This window comes from Pinus tabuliformis, chromosome 7 (genome assembly GCF_031772625.1).
Source record: "Pinus tabuliformis cultivar Carrire ecotype Pingquan chromosome 7, CPIR1, whole genome shotgun sequence".
Classification (NCBI taxonomy): Eukaryota; Viridiplantae; Streptophyta; class Pinopsida; order Pinales; family Pinaceae; genus Pinus; species Pinus tabuliformis.
In genome coordinates, this window is record NC_142293.1 from 1,026,116,179 (window position 1) to 1,026,131,178 (window position 15,000).

Genomic DNA, 15,000 nt, shown 5'->3' on the forward strand with positions numbered 1-15,000 from the left:
TAACTCTCTTTTCAAAGTCCTTTTCATCTTTCCCTCGCGGTACTTTTTCACTATCGGTCTCTCGCCCGTATTTAGCCTTGGGCGGAATTTACCACCCAATTAGGGTTGCATTCCCAAACAAACCGACTCACCGACAACGCCTCGTGATGCGGCAGGGTCCCGGGCCGATAGGGCTGTCACCCTCTCAAGCACCCCCTTCCAAGGAACTTGGCCCAGGTTCGCCACTGAGGACGCTTCTACAGACTACAATTCAGGCAGCGCCGCCGCCCGATTTTCATGCTGGGCTCTTCCCGGTTCGCTCGCTGCTACTAGGGGAATCCTTGTAAGTTTCTTTTCCTCCACTTAATTATATGCTTAAACTTAACAGGTGTTCTCGCCTGAGCTGGGGTCACAAAGTTGGAGCTAAATCCGCCCTACCCCATGGGAGGACAAGAGAGAGCAAAGCAAGTTTGAGCGATGCCATACAAAGCTCGCATCGACTAAAGCCGACTGCCCATCCAAGGGGACAAGATCACTGCTCGTCGACACACACCACGAAACATCGCTTGAGGTATTTTAGCCGACCACACCGCACGGGGCACAAACGACCAACTCCGCTACTCCGTAGCATATTGCAGGGAGCGCGTTTGAATGGGATGCAACACCCAGACAGACGTGCCCTTGACCGAGGCCTCGGGCGCAAATTGCGTTCAAAAACTCGATGATTCACGGGATTCTACAATTCACACTAAGTATTGCATTTCGCTACATTCTTCATCGTAACAAGAGATGAGATATCCGTTGCCGAGAGTCATTTCCACGTGTATTACCGAAAAAATGGCCACAAAACTGAATAGGGGCACCCCCCAACAACAAATGTAAGGCCAAGGGGCAAAAGGAGGAAAAACACAGGAGAGAAAGAGAAACAAAGGTGTCTAACCCCCTCACAGGGGGAGGCTCGAACAGAGGACAATCTCCCCCAGCCCCACGCCCTCGCAAAAAGGGGGGAAATGCGTGGAACAACGATCGAGAAGGACTAGGGTGGCCACCCTGGGAGCTCACACTGCTTTTAACCCTTCCCCGACACCAGCCCACAACGATTCCCCCTTTTCTCCGTAGAGTTAGGGACCGAAAGGAAGAAAAGGGTAGAAAACAAAGCACAAGCAAGGCACAAGCCTCTGAAAGCCCCGTGCCTTCGGCAAAAGGGGGGAACTGAAGGGGACAATGATCAAGAAGGACTAGGGTGGCCACCCCGAGAGCTCGCACTGCGTTTCAGCCTTCCGGAATACCAATCCACAACAATCCCACCTTTTCTCCGTAACACTAGGGGCCACGAGGAAGAAGGGAAGAAAACAACAAGAGAGAAAGGGATATATCAACCATGGCTACCGGCTCACAAGGGGAGGCTTCAAATAGAGAACAAGCTTCCCCAACCCCGTGCCTTCACAAAATGCGGGGAACTGCAGGGGACGACGATCGAGAAGGACTAGGGTGGCCACCCTGGGAACTCGCATTGCTTTTCGTCCTTCGCGAACACCAATCCACAACAATCCCACCTTTTCTCCGTAAAGCTAGGGGCCGAAAGGAAGAAGGGAAGAAAACAACATTAAAGAAAGAGAGATATCAAACGCTTCCACCGGCTCACAGGGGGAGGCTCAAACAGAGAACAAGCTTCCCCACTGCCATGTCTTTGCAAAAGGGGGGGAACTGCAGGGAACGGCGATCGAGAAGGACTAGGGTGGCCACCCTCAGAACTCGCAATTCTTTTCGTCCTTCATGAAAACCAATCCACAACAATCCCACCTTTTCTCTGTAAAGCCAAGGGGCCAAAAGCAAGAAGGGAAGAAAAAAATAGGAAAGCAAGAGATGTCAAACGTGGCTACCAGCTCACAAGGGGAGGCTCAAACAGAGAACAAGCTTCTCAAACCCCATGCCCTCGGAAAAAGGGGGGAACTACAGAGGATGGCGATCGAGAAGGACTGGGGTGGCCACCCTGGGAACTCGCACTACTTTTCATCCCTCCCGAACACCAATCCACAACAATCCCACCTCTCTTCCGTAAAGCTAGGGCAAAAGGAAGAAGGGAAGAAAACAACACCAAAGAAACAAAGATCCCAAGAAAAGAGAGAAGCTCAACAGCACGCCGAGTAGATGTCCGCTAACCAAAAAGAAATCAAACAAGGCACCCAATCAAAAAAGCGTCTCACCTCTTCACACCCTCCCACACGCATTCAGCACAACACCCTTTCAAACTTTACAACATATAGAAAACAACCAAGCAAATAAATCACAACCTAAAACTGACCAATAGAAAAGACAAGGGCCACGATGAGACCAGTGTCTGGAGCACATCACTGAGAGGCACACAGCCCCCCAACACAGTGGCACAAGGCTTCAAACGACAAATAGACCACTGCCAATAACACAAACCCACCGCGCTCTTGCACCCCTCTGTGTACAAAACACCCGACAACCTTTCCAGCGAGAGAGTCAACGAGGGTCAAATAATCAAACTCCAAAGAGGAGTTGTCACGGGTCGACGATCAACGTTGGAGAAAGCTGCGGGCCACAAATAGATCGACGGTGCAAGGCCACTAGAGAGAGGAACCTTCACAAAGCTCACACCACGAAACAAAGAAATGATGCAAGTCCCACAAAAAACCCACAATCCAAAGGGAGGAACAAAGACACGACCCGCTACTTCTTTTTCCCTGAGAAGGGGAGTGGGTCACGAGAGGACGAGGAATTCCCTCAACAACAAAGGCACGAGATAAGATTGCCACCCTCATGCCTGTCGGTGGGGAAAATTGCGATCTTGATGGAGCTCAGACCGAGGGATAGGTTTTTCATTACCTTGACACCCAACCGTTCCGCGAGGGCATGTCGAGGAATGGTCGGGAGGGACTAGGGTGGCCAGCCCAACGGGTTGAACCGCTCTTCTTCCATCCCATACTTGACCGCACCCCGACAATCTCACCTCACGGAAGGTTTGAAATACTAGGCACGCACATAACCACTCCCTCGACCCAACCACCAGCGAAAAAGCTCACCCAAGCAACACATCAACCGCTGCCGCCTTTTCGAGAGAACCAACTATGGAAGCCCGCACCCTTGGCCCATGCCTTCCAACGAACAAAAGACTGAGCACCGCCTCTACGAATGAGTCCAAATTTATCCATCATATTTACCGAGCACCTCAACTCTGCAGCAACCATGCCCGGCCGAACACATCGTTAGAAGGGCTCCCAAGAAACAAGCTTCTGGACCCACTGCAGAAACACATTGGGGGGAAGAAAAACAAAGGATGGGTGGGACAAGCACAAGCATGGCTTGCAAGCAAGCACGAAAAAACAAGCGTAGTTACCTCGAGACAAGCAACCAACAATGTACCCGCCAAAAACCAAACCCGCTCCCCTAGAGACGCACCACAAAGTCCCACTTAGCCAATTCTGCCATAAGCCAATTCTCCATGTGGCTAAAGCATGACTCAATCCTTCACAACGATCATCACGTTCCACCCTTGTCACGGGTCCTTGCGCCTTTCATCATAAGGTCACAAGTAACCCCAACAAGCCCTGCAACAATCGATAATCCTTGCTTCTCCATACAAGGTTCCATCATAGTCATCCATGGTAAGATCCTCCCTAGCATTGGCAAATTGGTTTTGCCCTCTCCTGCACATGGTCCATCTCCCAAATGCCCAAACGAAACACAAGTATCATCACTTACTTCATCATCATGAGGCTCCTCCATGTGAGTGACCTCATCCATACATGTTGACAAACTGCACGATCCTGGTTCAACTTGATCAACCTCAAGTTCATCCTCCATCATAGTCGTGTTTGCAACATCTTCATCACAGAAGGGGACAACAATAGCCATGTTTCCCTTCAAGAATTCTTGTCCAAGTATCACATCAAAGTCATTCATCTCCATCACTATGAAGTCCAACTAACCCTTCCATTCATTCATCTGTACAGGTACATCATGTACCAAACCTGCCACCTTAGCTCTAGAGTTTACTGCCTTGACCTCCAGCCCAATCTCTTTTGCTAACCGTGTTGTCATAAAGTTATGTGTAGCACTTGTGTCTACCAGAGCTTGAATGGCCTTGCCATAAACCATCAAGTCTACGAAACCCAGACTGTTCTCCATAACCTTATCTGCACCTGCTTCACTTGTCACCAGCTCCGACCGAGCTCTGATACCAACTGTCACGCCCCTACACCTGCGGTGATCTTCCAACCGCTTGTAGCGAGGTGCGGCACCACCGAGCGCTTTCTTTTTAACAATACTAACACCCGTGGACTACGCCTACTTCAACATGAACTTACTTAGTTTATGTTTTTGTAACCGAATAAAGCATTATCCTTTATACCTTAGTGAAGACCATTCTCAATTATTAACCATGAATAATAAACCGAGAACATCAACAATAATCAAGTACAAAGGGAGGGGCAACTCCCATACAGTATGCCCAACAATTTTATTATATCAAGAATATCAGATTTTACAACAAGTGTGTCTTGGCCAAACCAAGTCTCACACTTAACCAATTTTTACAAAAGACAGGCCACCTGCCTTTTACAACATTTCATGCACCTTTGCATAAGAAGGAGTGCTCACCCGAGCCACTCAACCTCCCTACCAAATCCTGCATAAAACCGCACACAACTTCCACCTTCACACCTCAAACCACAAGATACTTCCACCTCGCACTTAGGCTGGACTACGCATGAGGTATGCGTATCCTCCTCCAAAACTGCGCAGGTATTTACCCCTATGCGTATGAGAGATGAGCGAAGATGTGTTGGATGAAATGAGGTGCAGCCACCTCTTATATATACGCTCCACACCTTGGATATAATCTTGGGCCGACATGTTAAATAATACCATGAAGCCCCCACGTTATATCTTTATGGTGTCAGCTTTATTATATTTTATTGCCCATCGTTGAATGCTTATAAACTTCGTATGTCCTCATAACATATACGCTCAAGTGTAATGACACTTAGCCATTTTCATGTGTTTATTATTGTCGCATTTCCGTGTGCGCTCACCCGCCCGTGTGCGCCCACCCGCCCGTCGTGCAGACCCGCCCGCCTGTCGTGCAAACCCGCCCGCCGTGCATCCTTGCCCGCTTGCCGTGTAGTCTCACCCGCCTGTCGTGCAGACCCGCTCGTCGTGCAGCCTCGCCCGCCCGCCGTGCAACCTCGCCCGCCTATCGTGCAGAACTGCCCGCCGGTCGTGCAACCCACACCCGCCCATGCGCCCACGCCCGCCCGTGCGCCCGTGCACGGTGACTTCGCCCGGCGCCCAAACGCGCCCGTACCCAAGGACCTTACATGCCCTAACGAGTTCACACGGGTGCCCTCAAACGACCCGCCCGAACGACCGAAACGAAGCAACAAGGGAGAGCCCGGCAAACGAGGTGAACAAACGTGCACAAAGCCAACCTCGGGTCACAACTTAGCATTTTTGATACGGGCTCGATTGCCCGAGCGCACCCTCGCCCGAACGACTCAACCGAACAAGTTCACACGGGCACCCTCAAACGACCCGCTCGAACAACCGAAATGAATCAACAAGGGAGAGCCGGGTAAATGAGCTGCACGAACGTGCACAAAGCCAACCTCTGGTCACAACTTAGCATTTTTAGTATGGGCTCATTCGCCTGGGCATGCCCTCGCTCGAACGACCCGCCCGAACGAGTTCACACGGGCGCACTCAAACGACCCGCCCGAACGACCGAAATGAACCGACAAGGGAGAGCTGGGCAAACAAGCTGCATGAACGTGCACAAAGCCAACCTCGGGTCACAACTTAGCATTTTTGATATGGGCTCGTTCGCCCGGGCGCGCCCTAGCCCGAACAACCTGCCTGAACGAGTGCACACGGGCGCCCTCAAATGACCCGCCAGAACGACCCGCCCGAACGCGTTCACACGGGCGCCCTCAAATGACCCGCCCGAATGACCGAAACGAAGCAACAAGGGAGAGCCCGACAAACGAGCTAAACAAACATGCACAAAGCCAACCTCGGGTCACAACTTAGCATTTTTGATACGGGCTCGTTCGCCCGAGCGCGCCCTTGCCCGAACGACCCGCTCGAACAAGTTCACACGGGTGCCCTCAAACGACCCGCCCGAACGATCGAAACGAACTGACAAGGGAGAGCCGGGCAAACGAGCTGCACGAACGTGCACAAAGCCAACCTCGGGTCACAACTTAGAATTTTTTATACGGGCTCGTTCACCCGGGAGCACCCTCGCCTGAACGACCCACCCGAACGAGTTCACATGGCGCCCTCAAACGACCCACCCAAACGATCTGCCCGAACGAGTTGACACGGGCACCCTCAAACGACCCGCCCGAATGACCCGCGCGAACAAGTTCACATGGGCGCCCTCAAACGACCCGCTTGAACGACCGAAACGAAGGAACAAGGCAGATCCTGACAAACAAGCTGAAGGAACGTGCACAAAGCCAACCTCGGGTCACAACTTAGCATTTTTGATAGGGCTCGTTCGCCCGGGCGCGCCCTCAGCCGAACGAGTTCACACGGGCGCCCTCAAACAACCCGCCCGAATGACTGAAACGAACCGACAAGGGAGAGCTAGGCAAACGAGCTGCACAAACATGCACAAAGCCAACCTCGAGTCACAACTTAGAATTTTTGGTACGGGCTCGTTTGCCCGGGCGTGCCCTCGCCCAAACGACCCGCCCGAACGAGTTCACACGGGCACCCTCAAACGACCCGCTCGAACGACCGAAACGAACCGACAAGTAAGAGAAAGGAAAACGAGCTGCACGAACGTGCACAAAGCCAACCTCGGGTCACAACTTAGCATTTTCGATACGGGCTCGTTCACCCGGGCGCTCCCTCGCCTGAACGACCTGCCCAAACGAGTTCACACGGGCGCCCTCAAATGACCCACCCAAACGACCAAAACGAACCGACAAGGGAGAGTTGGGAAAACAAGCTGCACGAATGTCCACAATGACAACCTCGGGTCACAACTTAGCATTTTTGATACAGGCTCGTTTGCCCGGGCACGCCCTCACCCGAATGACCCGCTCGAACGAGTTCACATGGGTGCCCTCAAACGACCCGCCTGAACGACCCGCTCGAACGAGTTCACACGAGCGCCCTCAAACGACCCGCTCGAATGAGTTCACACGGGCGCCCTCAAACGACCCGCCCGAACGAGTTCACACGGGCGCCCTCAAACAACCCGCCCGAACGAGTTTAGACGAGCGCCCCCAAACGACCCACCCGAACAACCGAAACGAACTGACAATGGAGAGCTGGGCAAACGAGCTGCACGAATGTGCACAAAGCCAACCTCAGGTCATAAATTAGCATTTCTGATATGGGCTCCTTCGCCTGGGTGTGCCCTTGCCCGAAGGACCTGCCCAAACCAGTTCACACGGGCGCCCTCAAACGACTCACTTGAACGACCCACCCGAACAAGTTCAGATGGGTGCCCTCAAACGAACTTCCTGAACGACCCACCCGAACGAGTTCACACGGGCGCCCTCAAACGACCCGCCCGAACGACCGAAACAAACTGACAAGGGAGAGCTGGGCAAATGAGCTGCACGAACGTGCACAAAGCCAACCTCAGGTCACAACATAGCACTTTTTATACGGGCTCGTTCGCCCGTGTGCGCCCTCGCCCGAACGAGTTCACACGAACGCCCTCAAACGACCCGCTCGAATGAGTTCACATGGACGCCCTCAAACGACCCGCTCGAATGACCCGCCCAAACGAGTTCACATGGGCGCCCTCAAACGACCCGCCCGAACGACTCGCCCGAGCGAGTTCACACAGGTGCCCTCAAATGACCAGCCCAAACGACCTGCCCGAAAGAGTTCACACGGGCGCCCTCAAACGACCCACCCAAACGAGTTCACACGGGCGCCCTCAAACAACCCGCTCGAACGATTTTGCATGGGTGCCCGAATGACTGAAACAAACCGACAAGGGAGAGCCGGGAAAACGAGCTGCAGAAACGTGTACAAAGCCAACCTCAGGTGACAACTTAGCATTTTTGATACGGGCTCGTTCGCCCAGGCGCGCCCTCGCCCGAACGACCCGCTCGAACGAGTTCGCACGGGCGCCCTCAAACGACACGCCCGAACGAGTTTGCATGGACGCCCTCACCCGACTCGCCTGAACGGGTTTGCACGGACGCCCTCGCTTGACCCGCTCGAACGGGTTTGCACGGATGCCCTTGCTCAAACGACCCGCCCGAACGGGTTTGCACGGACGCCCTCACCCAACCCACCCGAACACTTTTGCACGGATGACCTCGCGCGACCCGTCCAAACGAGTTTACACGGGTGCTCTCAAACGACCCGCCTCAACGAGTTTACATGGCAAAAGACCCACCCGAATGAGTATTTACACGGCAAACGACCCTCTCGAACGAGTTTACGTGGGCTCCGACACACGACCAAAACGCAGTCACATGGGAGATTCGGGAAAACGGGCAAGCACGATCGTGCACAGCCCCCCCCCCCCCCCCCTTCACAACTTAGCATTTTTTATACGACCACGTGTGCCCTGGGCGCTGTTACACGACACGACATGACATGACCTGACCTGTTTGCACGGGCACCCACACACGACATGTCCCGACCCTCCCGAATGAAATTTGGGGTTTCCATGGGCGCACGAACCGAACGAAATTTCATGGTTTCCGTGGGCGCACAACCCAAACGAAGGCACGAGGGAGCATCAGGCAAACATGCCACCCGAATGTGCAGAAGACACATGGCGGTCACGACTTAGCATTTTTGGTACGCCCACGTGTGCCCGGGCACCGACACATGGCCCGACCGGCCTTGTGCCAGCCAACCCGACCCGCCTGAATGCGTTTGCACAGGCACCCACACACGACACGACATGACCAGACCCGAACAAAATTTTGGGTTTCCTTGTATGCACAACCCAAACAAAATTTGGGATTTCCATGGGTGCGCGACCCGAATGAAGGCACAAGGCAACATTAGGCAAACGGGTCGCACGAACGTGTAGAAGGCACATGGGGGGTCATGACTTAGCATTTTTGGCACTGCCATGTGTGCCCGAGCACCCACGCACGGCACGAACCGACCCGCCCGAACAAAGGTACGACGGAGCGTCGAGAAAATGGGTCGCGCGAATGTGCAGGAGTTACACGGGTGGTCATGCACTAACATTTTTTGCATGGCCACATGTTCCCGAGCACCCACGCGTGGCACGGCATGACCCGACCCCACTCGACTCGCCCGAACACATTTGCACGGGTACCCACACATGACATGACCTGACCTGCCCGAACGAAATTTGGGGTTTCCATGTGTGCACGACCCGAACGAAATTTGGGGTTTCCATGGGTGCACGACCCGAACGAAGGCCAGAGGGAGCGTCGAGCAAACAGGCCGCACGAATGTGCAAAAGACACACGGGCGGTGATGACTTAGAATTTTTGATATGGCCACTTGTGCCGGGGCACCCACACACGGCATGGCACGACCCGACCCGCCCTGGGCGAGCCGACCCGAATCGGCCGGACGAAATTTGGGGTTTCCATGGGTGCACGACCCGAAAAAAGAAGGCACACGGGCGGTCATGACTTGGCATTTTCGGCACGCCCATGTGTGCCCACGCACCCCCACACACGGCACGGCACGGGATGACCTAGCCCGCCCGAAGGAAATTTGGGGTTTGAACGGGCGCACGACCCGAACGAAGGCACGACGGTAGGAATATCTTTGACTCTAATACATAAATATACCTAGGGTAACATGCCCTTAGTATCTTCAAGAATTTCTTTTGACTCTTTATAGCACTTTAACATGTGCTAGGCCTATTTCAATGAGCAAGAAACTTAATGACAAATATAATATATATATATATATATATATATATTTTCTTGAATAAATACAAATATCAAAAGTACATTTATGAATACCGAACCTAGTTACACTTTCTTCAACACCCCCTCTCAACTAGGGAGGTATTCATAAATCATTACAAGGTGTTTGGCTATTTTTCAATCTTGAATAATTCACATAAGAGAAACCGGATTGGCAACCCATATGTTATAGCATCATATTAGCCAACATTATTCATAGCAAGGCCTTGACTAACAACTTTATCTCTCATAATACCAGAGCACAATGTTGGTGAGGCCAATGGCTTATAAACACCTTGGTCATTGTCTCTAAAGGTACATACCCACCCAGGTGTTCCCTGAGTATGACCTTCCAGGACAATTCTTGTCTTGGGTTCCCATCCCTTAAAGAATATCGCTCCTCTTGCCTACTCTTGTCTTGGGTGCCCTACACATCCTCAAAGAGAATCAGATGCCAAAGGATTTTTCTAATCTTCCCGTTATTTCTTGCAGAGTGAAGACAAGAATGTTGTGTCTATCTCTTCCCCTTGATTGGGGAAGACATGCCCAAGTTTCCTCTGACAAGGAACTTGCCCAAGCTCCTTTGTAGTTGGGAACTTGTTAGAACTCCCTCTTAGCTAGGGACTTGTCCATTCATCAACAACGTCTTCTTCGTGGGTCCTTCAGCCGCTTTATCTCCTTCTTTCCTTCGATGTCATGAAGTCTTTGTTTGAACTTCTTCTTGGCAGGGTACCGACCATCGATGACTTTCCCCCCTGGTTTGTCAGGTAATTGCTCCCTTTGTGGAAAGTGGCCTTCTTGATATATATCAGGTCCTTTTTTTCATCTAGCTACTCCTTTGTCACCTTGTCTATCCTTCATAACACTTATCACATGGATGCTTAGTTGTAGTCGCTTGTTCCCGTACTTTTATTTACTGGCCCTTCCTGACTTCATCGTGATATTGCTCTTCATCATGACATATTTGTAGAGTGGAAACGGTTATCTGCACCTTACTATCTCCAAGGCCTTCATAGGTGTCAAGGGTCCTTTATCTTTTTCTTCCTTTGTCAGAGTTTTCGTGCCTTCTTTCGAGAGATGTTGAGGAATCTTGTCAAATAGTTATTCTTTGTGACCACGATGTTCTTCATTTGCTTCTTACTGGATTGATTGGTCAACCACCTTATACTCCTTATGAGAGCACTTCTTCATGTTGACCTTTACTCCACTGTAGCACATGCCTCCGAGCATGTCGTTGGCGAAAGAGATCCTTTTATTCTTGATCATGATTCTAGAACTTTTCCCATGACCCAATCAATATATATGATGACATGACTTAAACTTTGATGCATACATACCTCACCTTGATTATGCTTTTATCATCACGACTTTATTTGATAGTTCTCCTCGATTTGTGTAGCCTTTCTTGCCTCATTTTCTCTCGCCTGTATATCATCCTCTCTTGAATCCCATAAATGGGACCCCCAATGAGACCTCTACCAACTTTGAAAGAAGACTTTAAGAAAAGAGGTTGACTTAGTCATAGGAGGACATTCCTTCTTTTGCTTCTTGTCATCTTCTTTCACTTCTTGAGTTACATGAGCTTCTTCCCTTTTTCTCTTGTTGTTTTTGTCCTTCTTAAGTTTAGGACAATCCCTTTTGTAGCGTCCATACTCTTGGCATCCAAACTATTGGACTTTCGACATGTAGTGGTCCCAACCAATTTGTTACTTTCCTTGCAAAAAGACACTGAGGTATACTCAGAAGGGGACATATACTTACTTGATAGAGTTTGAGATGTAGTGAACTTGCTTTCTTCTTGAAGACTTGATGGCTTTCCTTCCTTAGATCTTGATGTTGTTCAAGTTGCTTTCTTCAAATGGACTTGCTTGATGACTTGACTCGTAGTGCCTTTCATTCTTCAAGATGGTGTAGCTTGATGTAGGTCCCTCTTTGATTTGTTCTTCTTGTAGGTGCCTTTATACAAGGTGTTTCTTCTTGCTTTGTAGTCTTCCATGATGAATGACAGATGGTAGACCTTCTTGTCCTTGATGTGATTGAGACTTCTTGGCTTGACGCTTCAACCTTGCGGATGTTCTTGAGATTCCCTTTCCTTGATGTGTCACCTTAGCTCCGATACTGCGTTGAAGAATCTAGGGCAATGGGGTATAGCAGGATTCTTCTAGACTTGATAACAATTTGTGAAGCTCTTTTGCAATTTATCATGTTATATTAATCTTCTTCTCTTCTCATTAATGCATGTGCGTTTAATTTCATCAAACTAGTGCCAAAAACATAAGAACAAGAACACAAAATGTTGGCTCTCTGCCAGGGAAAAACCTCTCTCTCTCTCTCTCTCTCAGAGGAAAACCCTTTCGTAAATTTCTCTCATTAAAGCTTCTTATTGGTCATTTCAAAGCCCTAGACCCTTGACAATAATATCCCCCAAGCACAAGTCGATTCCTTCCGCCTCTCTGCACTTTGTTTCTTCGCCGCTTCATTCCCCGGCACTCTGTCCTCCTTTCAACTTTTGATATATCGTGGTGGACTAGCTCTAGAAGAGACTCCAACCTTTGATCCTTAGCGAGATCCTTTACCAATGAAGAAACCCTCATTCTCTTGAACAACCGAGCCTTTTTCTTGATGTGAGGTTGCAGGCTCGATGTACACCAAGTTTACTGCACCTGGGGTGATTACCATCGCGACGAGACACAGGAACTGCAAATTTCCCGCACTTGGGATGCTTTCGACAAGGTGGGACATGGAATCCCTGGGTTCCCCGTAATTTGGCGACCTTTGTCGAGGAGGGACTGGGAGACCCCATGTCACGCTCCTATCCTAGTGGTAGTATTTCAACCACGCATAAGCGGGTGCGGCACCACCATACTTTTTCTTTTTACCAATACTTGAGTACACGGTCTGTGCCTACTTCAACACTCAGTCAATTTTCCAATAAGTGTTCTTAACAATGCATCAAAAATAACTTACCATAAATTTATCTTCTTCAATTATTCTTTCAACCTGTCATGTCGTGTGGTCATGCTGCTCTAGCCCGCGGCCTGCACGACACAACTCCACACCTAAACTGCGAACCTGTCCGCCCGACTTTCCCTTCCACAGCGCCCAAACTATGCCCGTCGGTGCGGTCCATAGTGAGGGTGCATGGCCCGCATGCAGTGCAGCCTACCTGCCCGGATGGTAACCCACCCCACTCTGCCTGTCCGCGCTACCAAACCCGACCCGCCCTCTGTAATCCGCCCGCCAGTGCGGCCCTCTTACCCACGTCCTTCTCTTCCTTCCGTTTTCGCCCAACTCCTTCCTTCGCACTTGTTCTGCGATGTGGAAGTCTGAGTTCGATGTCCCTTCGTCGAACGCCATCCTCCTTACTTATACGCATCCTTTCGCCCAAGGGTCGTGTCTCTCGAGGATAACAAGGGTGGGCTCCATCAACATGCATGCGCAGCTGACTTGCCACATAACCTCGACACGCCCCATTCCAACGAACATCCACGTCGCTTCGTGTGCATCGTCGCACCCATGGGTCGGCTCCAACACCTCACCAATTACACCCGTCGCCGCACGTCGCACACCTACACGCATCCTAACTCATCCGCACATGGTCACCTCTTTCATCTGTGCATGCAACAAGGGTCGCCCGCGTGCCTTCCGTCGGTGGCTCGCCCATCGTGCAGGTATCAAGGGGCGTGTGCCACACCCAACATGGCACGAGCGACATGGGAGACCCACGTGTCACGCCCCCAGGCCTATAGTAGTCTTTCAGCCATACTTGGCGAGGTGCGGCGCCACCGAACACTTTCTTTTCACCAATACTTATGTTCATGGACTATGCCCAACCATTAGTCTACTTAGTTTGTTTTTCGCAACCAAGTATTATTATGTTTCCTTTATACCAATGAAACCCATACACATTCATTATAATCAGCGATTATACATGAAGAACACAATTGCTCAGTATAAAGGGAGGGGAAACTCCATAAACAATGAGTCTGCCCGAATACAATATATTATTCAACTGTACAATGTTTACGAGGCTTTACAAGTATACATGGGAAACACCAAGTTTCATACTTAGCCAATTTTACAAATAGGCAACACCTCCGTGTGCCAACCGAGTTCCTTGCCCGAGCTGGGCGGGCGCACCCTCACACGAGCTGCCAACCGTACTCCTCGACCGAACCTCGTTTACTGCTGCACGACGGGTGGGCGACCTCACCCGAGTCAACCCCCGTTTCCTTTTGCACGACGGGCGGGCGACTTACCCGAGTCACCCGAGACACCTCCGCATTTCTTCTTCCACGACGGGCGGGCGACATACCAGAGACACCCTGTGTCACACCGAACGACGGGTGCCTTCCTTACCTGCGCCCTCACCCGATAACCGAAACCTGTGCGTATCATGTGTGCTTGCCCAAGAGTGGGCGCATATATGCCCGCGCCTCTTTTGCGACCCGCTCCACTACTTCACACTTTTTTCTTGATCACCGAATGCTCATGTTCGAATGTCCATCTTCGAATGAATGCCAAATCCTCCAACGCCTTGCCATATTTATACAAGCGGTTGGGCAAGTCGCTGCCCAGGCTAACTCGACCACTGCGTGCGAAAACGCCTTTACACGTCACAAACTTGCCATCCGATTGTTGGTCGGGAAACAATCCTTCGTTCAAGTCGCCCCAACATGTAAGTCGGCCCGTGGGTTATGCCAAACGCTCCCACGCTATAAACCAACCATCACTCCACTTCTAATGCACATTATACTTATGTCTCTTTGCACATTTTGGTTGTAGAGTTCGCACTTCGCACCGACGGGGAGAAACCGAACCGCAGGTCCTTACACCGCGTTTCCCAAACTTGGGTAGAAATTTTTGTTGTGACGCGGAATGGAAACCCCGTGTGTGTCCACTGACTTGGGTAGCAGTTTTCATCGTGCTGCAAAATGGACACCCCGAGTTCCCTAGACTTTGGCGGCTCTTCGTGGCCCCACGACATGGAAATCAGAAGTTCCACAGACTCTCGGGCGATTCAGGGTGTGCCGCGACATGGAAACAGCGTGTTCCCTAGGCTTGGGCAACGGTTTCTAAACACGCCAAGTTCTCGAGACTTGCGAGCTGGTTTGCA

General features: G+C 51.0%; 2 non-coding genes across 2 annotated transcripts in view; both read right to left on the bottom strand.

Annotated features, from left to right (window-relative positions):
* LOC149251188 (25S ribosomal RNA) overlaps window positions 1–391 on the bottom strand; it is a 3,400-nt gene extending 3,009 nt beyond the window's left edge. Inside the window, exon 1 of the ribosomal RNA XR_016267755.1 lies at window positions 1–391. This exon is cut by the window's left edge and continues 3,009 nt beyond it. This is a non-coding gene — a ribosomal RNA (25S ribosomal RNA).
* Window positions 392–638: 247 nt separating this feature from the next.
* On the bottom strand, window positions 639–792 carry LOC149251189 (5.8S ribosomal RNA). The gene has a single exon (XR_016267332.1). It is a non-coding gene; the product is annotated as a 5.8S ribosomal RNA (ribosomal RNA).
* Window positions 793–15,000: the final 14,208 nt, after the last annotated feature.